This window comes from Schistocerca gregaria, chromosome 4, assembly GCF_023897955.1.
Source record: "Schistocerca gregaria isolate iqSchGreg1 chromosome 4, iqSchGreg1.2, whole genome shotgun sequence".
NCBI lineage: Eukaryota > Metazoa > Arthropoda > Insecta > Orthoptera > Acrididae > Schistocerca > Schistocerca gregaria.
In genome coordinates this window covers 785834891-785856383 of record NC_064923.1, presented here as the reverse complement: position 1 = coordinate 785856383, position 21493 = coordinate 785834891, and the positions used below count along the sequence as shown (strand labels likewise).

Below are 21493 nucleotides of genomic sequence, written 5' to 3'. Positions count from 1 at the left end.
CGAAAGCAATACTCAACATTTCTAAAACTTTGTTACATTTTGTTCCATTTTTATAGCAAACTTTAATGCAAATACTCTAATGCATTTATAAAACAAATTAATAATCGCCATTCGTAAGTAAACACACATGTGCCAGGTTTCACTAGTCTCTGTCTAAATATGCCAGACAAACGTCGAATTCGACGGCTCATTTACTGGGTTGTGTTGGGGGAGGAGACCAAACAGCGAGGTCATCGGTCTCATCGGATTAGGGAAGGAAGTCGGCCGTGCCCTTTTCAAAGGAACCATCCCGGCATTTGCCTGAAGAGATTTAGGGAAATCACGGAAAACCTAAATCAGGATTTCCGGACGCGGGATTGAACCGTCGTCCTCCCGAATGGGAGTCCAATGTGCTAGCCACTGCGTCACCTCGCTCGGTCCTAATGCTCATTTATTCCTCACGTATCGTCACGTTTCATCATGTGTGTTTATTTCATTGTTGTTTTCTGTTTTTCAGTTGAACAAACGAAGTAGCGCAAATTCAGTAAAGGTATTCGATCTCTTCTAGTTGTAACTTACAGTAACTCTTACGATGCCATCATAATAACGCAAACATAATGGTAAATACTGCCGAAACAAAGAAGACAGGGTGCAAATTTTGGGTCTCATATCCAAAATGAAAGAAGTAACCGAAAACAAGAAGACGGACAACGCAACATTCCGTGCAAAGGTCAAAGCACGGGAAGAGCTTGTGGACCGTTTTAATTCAAATGAATTTGTAAAGAAAATAACGGTGAAGCAAGTGAAAACGTTTTATGAGAATTTCAGATGAAGGGCAAAACAAGAAAGGGGTCGAGGCAAGTTGAAGAATTTTAAGACAGTTGCTGCGACCCCATCACTAGACGAAACATCTTCACAGTTACTGCAGATAATCACTGCTCAGGTAGATCCACGTAGCAACAGCGTTGACTGTGACGCTGCCTGTGCAACACCTGCATGTGTTAGTTGCCCAGCGCGGTTTTCAACACCCAGGACAACGTGAAACAGAGATCCCAGTAGCAGGTCCACAACAAGAAGCACTACCCAATTGCAGTAACAAGATTTCCTCGACGTCTGCAAACGAGTGGTCGTGGACAGCAAGGAACAGACCTTTCTTGAAGAAAGTAAAAACTACAGAAGCTGCAAATGCCCGAGAGAAAAATCGTAACTGTCGGAAGCGAGGGGATATCTGTCCAACCAAGAACTGCATTTTCTTCTTGAAAATCACAAAGAAAAATGTGAGTTGTTACAGACGAAAAAGGAAGCAGAAAGAGTGAAGCAAGAAAATAAAAGGCAAAAGACGTCCGTCCTGTAAGCAAAGATTTTGTATTATACAAATAAAAAGTGAGTTTCTGTATTCCGAGATTAATGACAGGGATAAAAATAAGTGAAAAATTGGATAATGTCGTTATCATCATGTTTGTATTCATTTTTCCGTGATTATTAGTAGTTTTCTCAAAGCAAAGAATAAATTTATTTCCGCTATCATTCTACAGATAATTAATATTGTTTGCTATATTTTTTGCCAGTAAGGGACACACTAATATTTATGAGTTTCTTCTTAATCATACCTAAACAAACAAAATAAATTATTACAATACAAGACAGTTTCTTTTATGGAATCCAAGCCATCGCAGTCCATGATTTTACCAGCATAAAATTTATAGGTTTATGATTTTTGTAGTCTGTTGCCAGAACACTAAAACTTCATTAAGCGTTCATGTATTCACCAGATTTTAACACACATTTCGCCTAGAGGAAATGGTTCTCAACAGTTCTGTTTCCATTAGCAACTGCAGGTCCATCCTGTGGAACTGTGACATCAGGTACGTATATTTCCTCAGACAGTAAATAATTTCTATTAATTCGTCTTTCCTGCTGAAGGTAGTGACAGAGTTTCTGATCGTCTAGAGGCTCTTCATCCTCTGTCTGTATAATAGTGTTGTATAATACAGATGTAGTCACTATGATAACAAGCCACGTTGTCACTGATGCATTTAATCCCAGTGTAACAGCCGAAAATTTCCCTTCCCAAACTCCTTACTGTCGTTTGACAGAGTTTCGGTATTAATGTGCGCTTTGTTGTAATTTTCTTCTCGTGTATGTCTCGGATGTAAGAATACGTAAGGCATCCGGATTTTACGGACCTTATATGGGCCCAGTCCATAACAACAGTACGATACATTATGAGATCCTCAGAAAACTATATTATCAACAAAAAGCAATTGCAGTAATCTCATGCACCGAAAATTAATAAAACAATATCTACCAATATAAAGACAGGGGCATGCATAAATGAGTTAAATTGAAACCCATCTTGGAGACAAACCGAGAAGGTGTTTAATGGCATTGGAAAACCCCACTGAACAAGATAACACCGAGATTCAGTGCGGAAAGGGATAAGGCCAGATCAATACATTATTTCCTATAGCGTAAATACGGCCAAGACCGAGGGTAAGTGGCTGCGCGGATTAAAAGGGCTAGCAGCGACCCGGCAGGAAAAATACAGATTCACCTCTAACGAGGTGGCGGTTGGCTGAAGCCATACTGGTCGGCGCAAACGTGCCGTGGTGGAGAGATCTCCATTATGTAAAAGCATTTTGAGAACTAAAAATCTCTAGATCTCTCTCGTCTTGCAGCAGACCAGACAAGAGTGTGGGAAATAGCGAGGATGTTGAGAGCTTTGCATCTGCGATGTGTGGACGATATGCTTCACGCATTATGGTGACAGATAGCAAAGAGGTAGTAAATTATTCCTGCGGGAATTTTTGCGGGCAATGAAATTGTGCACATTCCTGCAACCCTTAGCGAGTGTGCAATAGCCACTATTTCGACTAGGGAAACATTAACGTTCTATGGAATGCAGGAAAATTGAGACTGAGTGAATTCAGTCAAGGCTAGAGCAGATCCAGCATGGAGATAACGCCATTGCAGATCGCGATTGGTAAGGTACCATTGCGCATTAGGCCACAGTAAATGTCGAGATTTTGCTCACACCGACCTGCGTACGCTTTGACCATTGACAATCAAAAGCTAGGATGCTAACCTACCCTCACATTGAGTACATGGGAGTTTTTTCATTGGTTTAAAAGGTAGATTTATTCTCCACCAACTTAGTGCACAGACCATCTACAATATCATAGAAGTAAATTTAATAGATGAAGATTTTTGATCATTCTTGCCTGTGATAACATTTTCATTTGTAGAGATAATGAGTTGATAATTGCCAATTCAATATGTCCAAGGGTTAAACATTTTGTTATTGAGTGCTGAAAGTAATTGGACGTGATTGTTGCAATCACCTGACCCCTCAAAGCACAGTTGATAAATTATATGTAGAATGAAAAAGGGGACAGCTGTTTCTTTCTTTCTAGAATAGATCCCAAACTTTCATTTTGTTAATTCATGCATTGTAGTTACGTGACATCAGTGTTTAAAATTAATTTGTTACGATCTGCACCTAATATTAGCTGCCTTACAGGGCCAGATTCATATTTGTACAGAATACCTGTTTAATACCCAGGGCTTGACAAGACAGTTGAGATGTTTTTTCCATTTGTGCGCATATCTTGCAAATGGCGACGTCTGCCAGGAAGCGACATTACAGTATTCTGATAGATCGAGGGTTTGCTTTTGATAGGTACAAAGTACATAATCCTCCCAAATAAAAAGCTGACAGAAATTGGAAAAAATGTAAATGTAAATGTGACTCAACTGTGTAGGAAGTGTAGATAGAATTGTATTCATGTATTTCTTATTTGATTGTGCAACACATCGTTGAATGATCAGATGTTAACGCGTAAGCAAGTTCCAAAAATTCGCGAAGAGCATCGCTTGGAGGAACGCTCAAAAATGGCAGAAAATAATAGATTAAGACAAAGAGAAGTCATAGAAGATCTTGACAGGATCGAGTTGGAGACGCAACAGGTAGATCAGCGTGAACAACACGAGACAGAATAGTCAGAAACACCGAATGAGACCGAAAATGCAACTGAACCAAATGTAATCATATTGATTCAGTCAGGCTTGCAATTACATGAAAGAACGAGTGTTAGTGCTCCTACACTATGTTCGGAAGTGAAGGAAAGGGTTAACGAAAAACGAGATAGGGAATGGTTACATCAGATGGCAACAGGTGAAAGGGGGGTTACTGAAAACACCAACATATTTGGAGGGTTGCAGCGTTTATTACAACAATCTCAGGAATCAGAAAGGCGTATAGAAGGGCGCATAACACAAGGGCAAAAAGAATTAGAATGGCACATAACATTGGAGCTGAAAGAAACTAGCAAGGAAATACAAAAAACGCGTGATAATATTCAAGGCCAATTAGATCAAATACGAACTGAAGCTAAGGAAGCACAAATCACGCTTCAAACACTCGTTACAGGACACAAACAACTGAGAACAGACACTGACACTAAACAGACATGATTACGTTACGTGAAGTTACGCAAAAAAGTGTTTTTTAACACAACAGGTTGAAGCTTTTGCCATCAAAGCGACGACGAAAGCGAAACATGTTATTGCTGAGACGACATCTCACAAAAGAACGACAAAAGGAGCATTAATGAAATTCTATGCTCGTATTTTAAAAATACAGGAGAAAAACGGACATCAATTTCAACGCTGAGTTCGGAAGTTTTACGTTCGATCGAAAGTCGAGATGTCGCAGAAAGCGTTAGTGAGGAGGCGCAGACGACGGCAGAATCCACTTTAGTGTTGGTAGATACTACTGTGAATACTGTAAAATCAACAGTTGTCGGTAATACGACAGAAAGGTTACGCGAAATTACGTGTGACGTAAGACGGAAAGGCACATGTGGGTGTCAGTCCGAAACCGCAAACCGAGAACGGGAAAGTATTCCAAACCAGCATATGACAGAACATCACGGTAACCGTAGGGAACGGTGTGGATTGCGACTACTTGTTCAAGAAAGAATAGCAGGTCAATCGGGAATACAAGAGTGTGGTTTGCAGCGAGGTTCAGTGCGTCAAGCACAAAGCGAGACATACGCTGATCAAACCACGGAGACGCGTTACGCAACGCTACAACCTGTAGGACGAATACCGACGGGAGACAGTACGGTGTCTATATAACGAGCCAGAATTGCTTACACGTCAAGATACAGAGCCGGTAGCGGGCGCTATGCACGCACATTGCACAATGAGATTTGCAAGTGATTCTGTGGCACAAATGGCACAGAATGAACCAAGTTACACACGTTTGCGTAGATTTGATGCAAACCTAGGAGAGAATTCCGGTCTTCAAAACCCAGAAGGTACATCACAGAGAGAAGCGAGGTGTTTTGATGATAACCAGTGCGGAAATACCAGCACTATAAGGAAGATGCAAATATTCTCTATCCCCGGACATTTATTGAACAATTTAAAGTAGGAATACCGAGACATTGGCCATTGAAACTTAAGTTAGATTTCATTTGTGCACATATGGAGGGAATTGTTGCTGAAACTATGCAGAAGATAGCGGAAGCTTGCGAGTCGTATAATTCGTTTAGAGCTGCCTTTATAGCAAGACATTGGTCACCTGAGGCTCAGATGAGAATAAAATATGGATTATTACAAAATGTCTCATTCGAAAATTCGAGTGAGAAAGCAGCAGCCAATTCTTTGAGAATATGACTAAAAGGAACCAATATTTAAATAACCCATATAGCGATGGAGAATTGATTCAAATACGCAAAACGAAACTGCTAATGAAGTATCAACAAGCCTTGATAGGACGTGGGGGCAATACTGTAGAAACTTTCAAAGGTGTTTTGAGAGAAGTAGAAGTCGTGTATGAAAACGACGCTCAAAGACGTCGCGATTCAGGACAGAATAATTTTGAAAAAACACGTAATAGTAAAAAGAATAATAATAATGGTAGCAGTGGTGGGCCGGTATTGGGATTGAATTCTGGACGAAATGGGAATAATTACGGAAATGGGAGTAGTGGAAACACTACACCACAGCGTAATGGATATGAATATAGATGAAAATAGGAACGGAAATTGGAGAACTCGGGATAGCCGACAAACTGATTTTAATCAGCGGTCGCCAGTTCCTTGGAGAGAAAGCATATAGGGAAGTGGTGCGAGAACGCAGCAACAAGCAAATACTTCGGGTAATTACCGGAGAAACGAACCACAGGCGGAGACTGAATTACGACCACCAGATCCTGGGAAGCGTGAGGATTGACTGACGTCACGTATTGCAGGAGTTCAAGCAGATGTGCAGAACTATAGACCTACATCCCTAACGTCGATCAGTTTTACAATTTTAGAACACGTATTAACTTCGACTATAATGACTTTTCTGGAGACTACAAATATACTCAGTATGAATCAGCATGGGTTTCGGAAAAGACGATCGTGTGAAACCCAGCTCGTGCTATTCGTCCACAACGACTCAGAGGGCTATAGACACGGGCTCCCAAGTAAATGCCGTGTTTCTTGACTTCTTCAAGCCGTTTGATACAGTTCTTCCCAGTCGTTTAATGAACAAAGTAAGAGCATATTGGCTATCAGAGCAATTGTGTGATTGGATTGAAGTGTTCCTAGATAACAGAACGCAGCACGTCACTCTCAATGGAGAGAAGTCTTCCGAGGTAAGATTAATTTAAAGTGTGCCGCAGGGGAGTGTCGTAGGACCGTTGCTATTCAAATATATATAAATGACCTTGTGGATAACAGCGGAAGTTCATTGAGGCTTTTTTCAGATGATGCTGTAGTATATCGAGAGGTTGTAACACTGGAAAATTGTACTGAAATGCAGGAGGATCTACAATGAATTGGCGCATGGTGCAGGGAATGGCGATTGGATCTCAATGTAGACAAAAAATGGCTCTGAGCACTATGGGACTCAACATCTGTGGTCATAAGTCCCCTAGAACTTAGAACTACTTAAACCTAACTAACCTAAGGACATCACACACATCCATGCCCGAGGCAGGATTCGAACCTGCGACCGTAGCGGTCGCGCGGTTCCGGACTGAGCGCCTAGAACCGCTAGACCACCGCGGCCGGCTCAATATAGACAAGTGTAATGTGCTGCGAATACATAGAAAGAAATATCCTTTCTCATTTTGCTACAATATAGCAGGTCAGCAACTGGAAGCAGTTAATTCCATAAATTATCTGAGAGTAAGCATTAGGAGTGATTTAAAATGGAATGACCATATAAAATTAATCGTCGGTAAAGCAGATGCCAGACTGAGATTCACTGGAAGAATCCTAAGGAAATGCAGTCCGAAAACAAAGGAAGTAGGTTACAGTACACTTGTTCTCCCACTGCTTGAGTGCTGCTCACCGGTGTGGGATCTGTACCAGATAGGGTTGATAGAAGAGATAGAGAAGATCCAACGGAGAGCAGAGCGCTTCGTTACAGGATCATTTAGTAATAGCTGGAAGACTCTGCAAGAGAGACGCTCAGTAGCTTGGTACGGGCTTTTGTAGAAGTTTCGAGAACATACCTTCACCGAGGAGTCAAGCATTATATTGCTCCCTCCTACATATATCTCGCGAAGATACCATGAGGATAAAATCAGAGAGATTAGAGCCCACACAGAGGCATACCGACAATCTTTCTGTCCACGAACAATACGAGACTGGAACAGAAGGGAGAACCGACAGAGGTACTCAAGGTACCCTCCGCCACACACCGTCAGATGGCTTGCGGAGTATGGATGTAGATGTAGATGTAGATAACACACTTTCTGCAGAAACGAATGACAAGGCGACTACAGCAATAAATAGGTTAAGGTGTGATGTACAAGAATCGCAACTGGGACCCGGAACGACAGAAAGATCATCAAAGTTATCCGTACAGATATTAGGAATAGGGAGGAAGTGACAATTGAAGTGTTGGGACGAGATAGAGTGGATTGAAACTGACGTTGAGGATGAACTCCCAGCATTACCTAGTAATAAACCATTTGATTATGACGAAGCGTTAATGTATATGGTCCAGATGTTTGGTTCTGCACAGACGAAAAATGATTTTCATCAGGATAATACAAATCCTACTGTAACCACTAACGCTACGATCGATAAAGATCTACTAAAAGCCTTACACACACAAAAAAAAAGAAAATCAGAAAGAGTCTGAGGCGTTGTGAACAAAATCTGGAAGAACAAGTCGATAATGAAGAGGAAAGTAACAGGGCAAATATTTCGTCTGGATCGGAAAACGAACCAGATAATAAACAGTCTGATAAATCAGATTCAGAGGTATACAATTTGGCACATACGAGGACATAGTACGGCAGTATTACCGAGACTATGTAAACATCTCACCAGACACAGAAAACAGGTTCGTAATAAATGACGACACAGCTGAAAATTTGAATCTGCAATTCTCAGTGTCAGAGAATAAATATGATAACGAGTTGAATCAGGGTGCGAGTACAGACACAATTAATGCAGAATCTGACAAATCCCCAGATTGTAAGTGTGAAGTACTGTCTCATTTAAAGAATGCTTGCCAAGCTCTAAAATCCAAACTAAACATAATCACGGCGATGTGTGACGAGGAGGCAAACTCAGCCAGGTGTGAAAATGAGGATTTAAAATCTAGATTCGTTACGGTAGAAGCTGAGATAGAAGCAGCGACACTAAAGTTGGACAGTTTAAAAAAGGGAAATACTTCGCCCCAACCTCTCGATGAAGACCATCAAATGTTGATGAAAAATGACGCAACTATGGATGCCCATAAACATCCAGCAGTGACGGAACAAACACACTTACATCAGTTAAATTACCAAGTAATTGAGGACATATTAATGGAGAAAGTCGAAGGCGAGAGTACTTCAGAGATAAGTCCGATACTTCGTATAACAGTCAAGGGTATTGTCTTGTCGTTAACGCAATAGTAGGTAGTGGGAGTGAATTAACGGCGATATCAGAGGCGTTATTCAATCGTTGCAATACTGACAATGATTTATTATTGTTAAAAGCACGAAAAGTCAAAATACACGGACCAATTATGGGACGTTCGTGGAACGTCACAAGGCAGACAAGACTTGCATTTGACTGTCAGGGTCATGTAATAGAAACGAATTTTGTTATAGTACCAAAGATGTCAGCCGATATGATTATCGGAGCTGGCTTCCTCAATCAACGTAAAGCTGTGTTGGAAATGTGCAGAGGAAGTGTCACTTTAGGAGAAATCACCTTAAAATTCGTGGAAAACATGAGGCATGAAGAAATGTGTGGAAATTATACACAGTTACAACTGCAAGTAGATTGAGATATTGCTTGTCAGGATAATCCGCGATATAAAAGGACGAACGAATAAGGGCCTAAGGATTTGGGAATACTCGAATATATTTACACAGAGATCGAGAAAAAAATACGAAGTCTAGAGGGGTTAACACATCAGCATTGGTTGGAATTAGATGGAATCCTACACAGGCATGCGACTGTATTTGAACTGAAACCTGGAGCAATTAAAGATCTACAATACAGATTCGAGGTTAAGGACCATAAGCCTTTTAGAGTAGCTCCATATAACATCCCATTGAGTGGTGTATTCTTGGAGTTAAATAAGATGGAACAAGATGGTGTTACTGAACAGGTACCGTCAACTTGTAACAGCCGGTTACGTATTGTGGAAAAGGATGATGGAACGATACGTTTGGTGTTAGATTCAAGACAAATTAACACAATCATAGTTTCAAAAACAGATCGTTCCGAGAGCCTAGAAGATTTGAGGCCAAAAATTTCATTATCTAAAAGTATTCTCATCACTCGATTTACGAAGCAGCTGTTGGAAAACTGAATTAGGTCCAGAATTCAGGAAATTTACTGCATTTACTGCTTTTGGAAGGTTTTATAGGTTTAAAAGACTCCCCTTCGGATTGAATATTTCATCCACAGCTTTTATTCGAGGTCTAGGAAGTATTTAACCTAAGGAGTTACAGGAGTGATTGACATGTTATGTGGATGACATCCTCATAGCAGAGTCATCGTGGGAGAACGAAACAAAATTTTGGATACTTTACTGAAAACACTTAAAGAACACGGAGTAACCGCAAACCTGGAAAAAATCCAAATTTGGAACACAACACATAAACTTCCTAGGACATGTCGTATCTGCACAGGGAATGAAACCGAACCCAGGACAATTGAAGGCAAATGAAATTTTGTAACACAATATAATAGGAAGACACTCAGAGGCTTCTTGGGACTCGTAACGTTTTTTAAAAGGTTCATCTGTATAGACACTCTAGCTACACCCCGATTATGCAGTTTAACTGGTGAAAACAGTCCATGGATATGGGATGATACTTGTAAGTTGCTGCTTTAATTTGATATAAAAGCGGTGCAGATAGACAATAAAAGTGGGTTAAAAGCTGTGAGCTATCTGAGGAAGTTAACCTTGCATTACTGTGCAACTGTTTCACCAGCTATCCAGTCTAGCTTACCAAATTCCCAAGCAGACTAACATTAACTATAATCTTTTAATAGTCATACGACAACCGGTATAAGATAATTTAAATAAAAAGAAATAAATCAGTTTATATTAGGAAATTTATTTTAACATTGATCATTGAAATTTCAGCATTTTAAACTTGATTCATAACTAAACTTGTGCCTTATTTAGGATTGTGAAAATGTGAGTTTGTAATCTTACGGAACACATCGAATATGGACCCAAAATTGGGAGAGTGCATACAACACTGCATTCATAAAATAACACACGAAGAACGTTGAAAAATATGCAAGAGGAAATTAACCATAACAAACCGATTCAATTTTCACCCAAAGACGTTACATTCGTAGCGCAATTCTGTCCGTCACGTAATTACCACACACTGGTATACTAAATTCATACTAACTCTCTGTGAAATCTTCCCGAAAAGAATAGCTGAGGGCTACTTTGATGATTACACCACATGCTTCACGTGGTCAATTTGGTTTACACAAAGAGTGTAACTCCACAATAATTTTGATAATTAAAATAAATTATATCGAAAAGCAATTAACAAAATAAAAACCTCGAACTGGTTACTATCGTCTTACTATTAACACGATGGGTCAAACAATTGTGTAAGCACTTGGTACTGGTCTCACAATGTACACCCCACGTGGGTCGTACATAAAGAAAAGTTGCTATATTGAAAAATATTGTCAAGACGAGACGTTATAATCTCACGCACATTCGCATTTAAGATTGATGATCTTAGAGTTACTGATCAACACGTGGTTCCACTTTACTCACAAAGTAGTGACAAAGCAACTACTGGAAGATATTCTGAAGTTGACACTCGAAATACACTGCGTTGCAATTTAAGATAACATTAGATATTTTAGAGCTAAACCTGAAATAAAGGTCATTAAATTTTCAGTTAGGCTGAACTTAAGAAATCCATTGTCCTACGGACTTAGCAGACACGTGCTTAGCCGGAGATCTTACCACTTCTGACGCTCGCCACGGACTGACTGACCTGCGCTCCTACCAAGGGTGCTTCCGTATACAAAACGGAAGTGACCAGAGGGGCAGCTTCCTATACCAACATGACAAGGGACGGACAGAACCATACTAAGGATAGAAACCTCTTTGCTTTTAGAAAGCATAGCTACCTGTTCCGACGTTGGTCCTACTGTTCTCTAGCAGACAGGCTTGTGTGCCACCATCCAGCATGCAACTAGAAATACATTTGCTCATTCATCCGCTCTCACAGAAGGGAAGGGGGATGACAGTATTTTATCATATACAGTATATAAAAGATAGCGGATGTACGTTCCGTATGAGACTGTGTGACATGAATTACATATAAACTGTGTTTTAAAGTGTAGTACTGTGGCAGATTGTTCTTGTTCATGTGTAAAAGTAACACATTCCACTACTCAGTCTCCTCCCAGATAGAAACGCCACAGCAAATTTAGAAGAGGAATTTATGCCGTAAATGGCAACAGATTTAAGAAATTAACATGAAAGGAATCCAACAGAGACCTCTCACCAGTCCCAACACGAAAACTTTACACCAGCACACAAGGGTGTGAGCAGATAACTAAAAATATTACCGTGTATCGAGCGTGATGCAGCAGCAGTGGTGTGGACAGGTACTTGAGAAAATTAACTAATACCTCGCTACCTGTCGTGGTCAGCAACTCCCTTACTCAGGTGTGTAGGTGAATAAAAATTATAAGTGCGCTGGATTAATGACGTAATGGGAGCACTGTCCACTGCAGGCCTTCTGTTCGATAGTACTATGGCGGCTGTAGCCGTGGTTTGATTGAGTTTCGTCCGATGTCATTTTTACGCCAGTGAAAATCGAGGACCACGAAACTGCAGTTTGAAATGATAGGGCGACGCAATCATGTTCGGTGACTCATTTGAATAGTATTCCTGTCTCTAATGACACAGTGCACAGAAAACTTTTAGACATTTCTGACGGTGTCTCGAGCTGTTAATTCGATAAATTGCGTAACAACTGGCTTTGTGGACGAAGCGACTGATAATCTAAAGATACTCATTTGATTGCTTATGTTTGTTTCGTTGATGAGTGTAATATTCGAGAGGAATAACTCTTCTGTGAACCGATACTGAAAACAGCTACAGCCCAAAACCTTTTTCACACGATCAATACTTTTTTTTATATCATGGAATAGGTGTACTGGGACATTCACGGACGGAGCTCGCTAGTTGTCTGGAATTCGTGGCGGATTGCGAGAGGAAGTGAAAAGCTGTGCCCCCTGATGCAGTACTTACTCACTGCGCTGGACGACTTAGCTCAGCCGATCGTGAAGTCCTGCAAACGTTTATAGAAACAGTTAATATTACTGAGGCAACAGTGTACAAATTCGAGGCTTCTTGAAGTCCTATTGTGAGCAGATTCGTGCTGAACGCTCTCAACTGCTCTTTTTTTGTTTATGCTCGATGGCTTTCAAAGGATAAAGTACTGAAACAAATGTCTAAGCTGAGGAATGAGGTATTCTGTTTCTTAAACGGGGACGGTCACTCCCTGGCAAACGGTTTGAGCAACGGAGACTTTCTTTTGAAAATGGTTTACCTCATTGACATTCAGAATGGTTCAAATGGCTCTGAGCACTATGGGACTTAACGTCTGAGGTCATCAGTCCCCTAGAACGTAGAACTACTTAAACCTAACTAACCTAAGGACGTCACACACATCCATGCCCGAGGCAGGATTCGAACCTGCGGGTCCAGACTGAAGCGCCTAGAACCGCTCGGCTACTCCGGCCGGCCCTCATTGACATTTTTGACAAACTATTAGTAAATATTCTTAACATTTCATGTCAAGGTAGTCAGGCAGCTGTGCAATGTTGGAATGAAAAAATGAAGGATTTCGTAACTACGTGTGACAAAACCGAATGGAAGGCCGCATGTGGGTCGCTGTGTTCATCACACGGAGAACACCGACGACTTTATCAGACGAATTAAACAGCTGCGTCTTCGGCCTACGCGGTGGTCAGTATTTTGTTCAGTGGGACGGTGTGGCGATGGGGTCCGTTAGCTCCATGTGTAGACAACCTTTTTATGGTGAAATTTGAAGACATCGTTTTGGATACGGCTCCAAATTAACTAAGTCTCTTTTATCGCTACGCCGACGACAATTTTATCATCCGGCCCCACAGACGGGAGAAACTGTGAACGGCATTCACGAGCACATTAAGTTAACTAAGTAAGTGGACACAGATGGTGCATTGCCCTTCCTTGACGTCCTTGAGGCCACCTCGGCCACAGTGTGTACAGAGAACCTACACTCATGATCGGTACCTGCACACTCTTACCTTGGACCGCCACCAGGCACAACAGTGTGGCGCTCTGAGCACACTCGTTCACCGTGCTAAAGTCATCTCAGACGCTGGAAACCTACCACCAGAATCGAGCCACCTTCGAAAAGTCTTCTCGGGTAACGGTTACAATCGCCGCCAGGTATCACAGGCTGTTACTGTTGAGGCACAGAAGAAAAACACCACCGAAGAAGAGAACAAGAAACTTGCGTTTTTTCCTTCCTGTGGCACAGTGTCGGAAAAGATTGGCCGGCTCTCGAACAGAGACAACGTCTCGTCAGTTTTGAGGCCCCCAGCAAAAATACGACAGCTCGTGTGGCCTGCGAAGGACGATCTAGGCCTGGCTGCAGTGTGCCAGGCAGCTTGCCAGCGTGGTTACTGCGGAGCGGCATAGGACGTGACACGAGTGGTGCTGAGGCCTGCACCACCCTAAAAACCAGCTCTGGCAGGGCACGCTTTAGAGAATGTACACTTAATTTACTTCGACGAAACATTTGTCATTATGTGGACAGAGGGATTTAGGGATAATGGCATAAAAGAAGCGGTGGAAATTAAAAGGTTTGAACACCATCAAAAAGGACGGCGGTTCGCGGCTCGGCACGCCCTGCTAACCAACCACTGGGCCGTCGCGAGGTTGGAGCGGGCGCGGAAGAGCACACCAGTGACGTCACTGGCTGTGGCGTGCGCGAGCTCACTCAGCGAAACACCTCTGACACTGGCCGAGGAGGGCCGGGGAGGGAGCCTGCTGGATTTCAAGCCCGAGAACATTTTACTCTCGTAATACTTTTCTTCTGAATTGTAAATATTGTTCTTTTCATAGTTTTGATTAAATCAAAACGTAATTAGCAATTTGTGCCGTATTTTCGTTGTCATAATTCACGCAGTTTTGGTTTCTGTTGTGTAAAATCCTTCTAAATTTGAATTTGGTAAAATGGAGAATAAGGCAAAGAAGATACTCACATCAAAAAAAGGTTTTGCATCATCCCGGTTCCCAGAACTCCTGAATATAGACGTTGATTGTGGATATTGTATCAGAGACCCAGTCCCGTTGATTGTTCAGCTATGTCACTAAGCCCGCCCAACAATGTAAACAGCCATGCACGAGCAGCGCCTATTAGACGGGGGGAGTCCGACAGCCGATCAGTTCCAGTCATTCCACCAGGGAGGAGGTACACGGCTCGTGTTGTCTGTAGTTCAGCCACGCCTAGACGGTATTGACCGGACAGACAGGCGGTTCGATCGCTTCCGCATTGCTACTTTGCGCCAGAAAGGGCTCTCAAAAGGGAAGCATCCAGGCATCTCGGAGACAACCAAGGCGATGTTCTTCAGACATGGAGGAGAAACAGAGAGACAGGAACTGTTGATGACATGCCTCGCTCAGGCCGCCCAAGGGCTACTACTGCTGTGCATGACCGCTACCTACGGATTACGGCCCGGAGGAATCCTGACAGCAACGCCATCATGTTGAATAATGCTTTTCGTGCAGCCACATGACGTGTTACGACTCAAACGGTGCGCAATAGGATGCATGGTGCGCAACTTCACTTCCGACATCCATGGCGAAGTCCACCTTTGCAACCGTGACACCATGCAGCGCGGTACAGATGGGTCCAACAACATGCCAAATGGACCGCACAGGATTGGCATCACGTTCTCTTCACCTATCAATGTCGCACATGTCTTCAACGAGAAAATCGTCGGAGACGTGTTTGGACGCAACCCGGTCATGCTGAACTCCTTAGACACACTGTCCAGCAAGTGCAGCAAGGTTCCCTGCTGTTTTGGGTTGGCATTATGTGGCGCCGACGTACGCCGCTGGTGGTCATGGAAGACGGTGTAACGCCTGTACGATTCGTAAACGCCATCCTTCTTCATGGACGCCAATTCGCGCCTCCATCCTGCACATCTTGTGAATGACTTCCTTCAGGATAACGACATCGCTCGACTAGAGTGGCCAGCATGTTCTCCAGACATGAACCCTATCGAACACGCCTAGGATAGATTGAAAGTGGCTGTTTATGGACGACTTGACCCACCAACAACTATGAGGGATCTACGCCAAATCACCGTTGAGGAGTGGCACAATTTGGACCAACAGTGCGTTGATTAGCTTGAGGACAGAATGCCATGACGAATGCAGGCATGCATCAATGCAAGAGGACGCGCTACGTGGCATTAGAAGTACCGGTGTGTACGGCAGTCTGTACCACCACCTCTGAAGGTGTCGCTGTGTGATGGTACATCATGCAATGTGTGGTTTTCATGAGCGATAAAAAGGGCGGAAATGATGTTTATGCTGATCTCTATTCCAATGTTATTTAGAGGTTCCGAAACTCTTGGAACCGAGGTGATGCAAAACTTTTCTTGGTGTGTGTGTGTTTTGCTTTTTGTTTTTTTTAATCGCTATTTTCATTAATGAAGTAGGGTGGTGGTGCGTGCTCAATACTGTCTTTCTTTGTGAAGGTCGTCCCAGAGAAAAAAGTTTGGTAACCACTGGCTGTGAACATTCATTGTTGTATTCCTCCTGCCACGCTCTAAACGCACGACTAAAATTTCGGCACTTGCTATCATGCCTGGCGTTGCACTCTTAATTGTCAAAAGTGAATTTGCTTTGTGGTGCCGTGGAGTTCTGTCTAAGATGTGCCGGAAGTCAAGGAACAGAGTGACTGTGTGAGCTCCTCTCTCTAACGCCATCTCAAAAATCTAGCCATTGGCCGTTTAAGTAGCATGAGTTTCCCTATCTGGCAGTGGTTAGTTGTATAGTTATTCGGCTAACAAGGGGACAATTCGTCCTGAAACAACGATTATTAGCTACTCTTTGCGTGTGCACGCGCAATGCCAGGTTCCAAATGTACCGCATTCCGGCACAGTTCGCCTACCGACGAGAAACAAATCAGTTTTTCGTGGCTGTTGAAACAGACGCTTCAGCGTTTCCAGTAATGTAGCAGTTCTTCTTCATCAAAACTGTATACAGATTCCACCGGAATTTCATACCTTGACGGTGGGTACTTTCTGATGTTTTGGTGTCGGGTGAGCTTTGTCGTCCGGTGGACCATTACAGAGTAAAGATATAATTACGATTTTCTTCGGGATGTAACTCAAATCACCTTTCTTTCTGTAAACATATTTGCGCAACACCAAAAAGGCTGCAAAATGCGATCACCAAAAGTACAACACGCAACACAGAGTAAGGTAAGGGGGCGAATGTCTTGTGACGTCGTTTGCCGTCAGTGTGGCAACAGCCCAGCGTAGCAACGAGTGAACCCCCACACCAGGTGCTTTCCGCCAACTCTACCCGTAGTTCTGCTGCGGGTAGCTTTTAACCTGCAACAGACACTGTAAGGAAAACACGCGAGGGAGAACCAATCACTACTGAACGCACTGCTGAGGACGAAGGGTAGATTCGGCATCACTGTCATCAACAGCAGGAGCCCTCAGCGAACGGAAGAAGGCGCACAGCTCCTACCGCCCACATGTGCACCCTTCTGCAAATACTCTCGCCGCAGTACAGGTGCAGAGATGGGTGGCGATAATACACGAAACAAAATGCAGTCACTTCGTAACAGCCTCCACTGCTGACCAGTTGGTCTCTTGTACCAAAATACTCAGATAATATTCCAGAACAACCTCAGAAACTTTGACTGTGCCTTTCGGGTTCTCCCTGTATTAATTTTAAAAAGAATTACGAAATTTCTGAGTAAATCCTACAAAATTCCTGAAACACTGAATGATTGCCGTTTGGCACACGGAGAAAATGTGTGCATATTATTACATTTATAATGTGTCTGAACCAGGTATGTCTTACCACTGGCATTAGATACGACAAAATATTTTAGGAATGTTATGTGACTGCCTACCACAGGTCTCGTTAGATTCTTAAGTTACACTTTTATAGCCCAGCCGGTTAGCCGTGCGGTCTAACGCACTGCTTTCAGAGCGGGAAGGCGTGCCTGTCACTGGCACGAATCCTCCCGGCGGACGGCCTGTGGATGGTTTTTAAGGCGGTTCTCCATCTGCCTCGGCGAATGCCGGCTGGTTCCCCTTAATCCTCCTCAGTTGCACTATGTCGGTAGTTGCTGCGCCAACACTTTCCCCACGTACGTGTACACCTTAATTACTCTACCACACAAACATTGGGTTACACTCGCCTGGTGTGACACATTACCGGGGGGTCCACCGGGGGCCGAACCGCACAATAACCCCGGGGTTCGTTGTGGGGCGGCGGTGGGGTGAGCGGACTGATGTGGCCTGTCGTGGGGTTGTGAACCACTGAGGGCTGCGGCGGGGACGATGCCTCTCCGTCGTTGCTAGGTCCCCAGTTCCATACAGTACAATAGACTTTTACAGATGTTTATTTGCACTCTAATCAGCCAACGGTTTTGTGGAATTTAGTTTAAGTCACACTAATACCTAAATTTCATCTGTATATATACCTGTACTTTATACGCCGATTGAATCTTTTAGTGCAAATCCAACAGACAAAATCTTTCCATTTTTAGAGAAGGCAAAAAGAGTTCGCCATTGGATTGTGACTGAAGAGTTTATTTCCCATTTGAGAAACCAAATCATTTGGTATTAATGATAAAAATAACGGGCTCGTAACAGAAGGAGCAGGAAGTTGTCTAGCTAACTACTTGGAACGTAGCGTCAATAGCTGTCTCCATGAAACAGGAGCAGCGAGACACACCGGTGTGGATTCTGCAGCGTCGTGACCGGCTCTTGGCCAACACAGCTGCCAACCGCGCAAATGAAGACCTGAGAGGGCTGCTGCTGACTGCGGCAAAGCTTGGTACCTGCGTTGTGGTTGTTGCTGCACACGTGTACCGGCTGCGTGCTGCGCCTGAGTAGCAGGCAGAGGAGCCGACTGACTGGTCAGTACGTGGGGGGACCACGTGCCGACAACAGGCTGCGCCGCCAAAGTACCTGCCGTGCCGGGAAGGCGCCAGAAATCGGCGGCGTACTCGCGACGCGCGACCACCAGATCTGGTCAGCTTTCTGAAAAGCGAAGTTAGTTTGATCCATCCAGACATTTAGGGCATGAAAAAAAGGAACCACAGGCGAGCTTTAGTATCTTAACAAGATCTGTGTCAGCCTGGATAATATAGGACGGCAGGGGTACAGAAGTTAAATAGAACTCGGCATGAGCTGACAACGTTTTGATGTACAGCCAATACAAAAAAAAGACAAGTTGCCTTTTGTAAAGGTTGAATAGAACCCAAAATTGTTGGAACAAGTAATTGGCTCTGAGCACTATGGGACTCAACTGCTGTGGTCAACAGTCCCTTAGAACTTAGAAGTACTTAAACCTAACTAACCTAAGGACACCACACACATCCGTGCCCGAGGCAGGTTTCGAACCTGCGACCGTAGCAGTCGCACGGTTCCGGACTGCGCGCCTGGAACAAGTAGTTGTTGTGTTGATAAAAAGTGAAAAGTTCGTACCTGTGAACTGTTGCTGAAATATGATGACGATATTTTGAGCTGTTTGTAAAGGATCTTAATTCATTACTAAACTGCATGTCAAAAAAAATTAACAGTTTATGGAGATTTATATACAGATTTTTGGGAAATTTTTGGTAGCAAACAAAGGCTGGAAACAGCATTGCCTGTTACTCTCTGATTCCGGAGACGTATTTACCATGCATGCAACCACACTACAGATCCTTGATTGCTAACATTTCCACTGATCGTGTTCAGACTGGTAAAAGAAATATTTGCGTTTCGCTTTACATGAACTGAATAGAATTAGTTTGCGAAATGAGCAGATCAAACACTTCGGTCCTATCACAAAGCGCTAACTACTAACAGCAAGTGAGCAAGTGTGCCCGTTCCTGTGGCATGCCGTCAGTACGACAGCAGTTAAGGTTGCAGCCGTATTAAAACCCGGCAAACTTGTAAACAAATCAAGAACTTATCGGCAAATTTTTACTGTTACGTCACATTTAAAAGGAGTGATGGAAGCGCATGGCTCTCTCTTGATCCCAGAACTAGGAGACTTTTGGCCTGGAAAGAGCCACAGGTGACAAGTAACCAAACTAACACAATATGTCGAAGATGGGTATAAAAGGAATCAATTAGGCCTACATGAACTGATTCCAAAAACCTTACAGCAACTTGCGGTTCTGTGAATAATCATAGTTTACAAAAAAACGTCGACAACAAAAAAATGTTCAAATGTGTGTGAAATGTTATGGGAATTAACTGCTAAGGTCAGCAGTCCCTAAGTTTAGACACTACTCAACCTAAACTATCCTAAGGACAAACACACATACCCATGCCCGAGGGAGGACTCGAACCTCCGCCGGGACCAGCCCCACAGTCCATGACAGCAGCGTCTAAGACCGCTTTTTTTCCGTTGTTGATAGTTGAGTTTGGTCGTTGCGGACGCCACATGACCTCCGTTAAGGTTCGTTTGTTAATCCTTCCACTCAGTTTTTTTTTATTACAGAGGCCAACCCGCTCTCTAGCCGAACAACACGCTGAGCTACCGAGCCGGCATTTCATTTTGTTCGCTTTTGTTCGTTGCATCTGCTCGGGGCGGACGTCGTAAGACATACGTTGAAGTTCGTTGTTGATCGATTAACCCAGTTTTATTTCCGTACAGACCGCTCGGCTAATCCCGCGCGGCAGTCGACAACATAATAAAACACTATTTCGTAGCCTATAGACATGTATAACGTCATCTTTGTTTAACGCCTATGCAAATGATCAGTCTCAACTTTTTTAAAAAAAGTTCCTATGAGACCAAACTACTGAGATCATCGGTCCTTGTGCTTAAACACTACGCAATCTAATTTAAACTAACGTACACTATGGACAACACATACACCCATGCCCGAGGGATGACTCACTCGAACATCCGGCGGGAGGAGCCGCGTGAACCGTGGCAAGCGTCTCACACCGAGCGGCTACCCCGCGCGTCTCAGTCTCAACAGCCGTGCTAATAGACGGATGACATCTGCATCGTTAGAGGACGGCTCTACAGACACGTATTCTCTCCAGGTGCAGTGACAGGCGCCAGCTGCAATGGAAGCCAGTGAAAGTGCAAACAGGTGTCTCCCATTAAATAAACGAGGATACAAAGACAAGTGCAAACCTCTCCTGGCAAGGAAAAACCGTGGAACACAGCACAGTCCCAAAATACCCGATGGTTACGTTGGACCGCGACTTTCTGAAAGTGGCTGCCAGAAATAATACTGCGTTCAAATTGACGGGAAGAATTTGTGGAGGACGACCAGAAACTATGAAAACTTTTTTTGCTTTTTGAGTAATTTACAGCTGAATACCTAAGCCCTGTATGATACAGATTCCACTACACCAAACCGGTAGATGTGGTTAGTAATGACATGTATCACATGATTAAGGACTTTATATGACCCGCCATTGTGGAGAAGTTTTAAGTCTTATTAGAATTACTCCTCATTACATTTGGCCAAAGCAATAACTTCTGAAGTTGGTCCTTTTTTCAGAATAGGCAATACCAACACGATAAGATTTGTCTCCTGCTTGATTATACCAAGCACATTCACAACTGAAGTCGAGCGAGAGTTTCCTTGAGACAGCTGAGGATCACACAACACCACCACAGCGAACAGGACTGAGGACGTGGCGTATTCGAGTCCAGCATCTGGAGGCATGGATGGCACCTGGAGATGACTGACCCAACGGCACCACACGAGAACGAACCGCCTAGAAGGCACTCAGCTGTCTCC

The 21493-nt window shown here is 43.3% G+C and overlaps 1 protein-coding gene across 2 annotated transcripts in view; it reads right to left on the bottom strand.

The window, feature by feature from the left end:
• Positions 1 to 21493, bottom strand: part of LOC126267437 (sodium/potassium/calcium exchanger 3-like) — a 292258-nt gene that overhangs the window by 252421 nt on the left and 18344 nt on the right. The window contains exon 2 of one of the 2 annotated variants that reach the window (XM_049972697.1): positions 18575 to 18776. The exons of the other annotated variant lie outside the window; for it this stretch is intronic. The gene's annotated coding sequence lies outside the window, so the exon portion shown is untranslated. The remainder of the gene's footprint in view (positions 1 to 18574; positions 18777 to 21493) is intronic. 2 annotated transcript variants of the gene reach the window in all.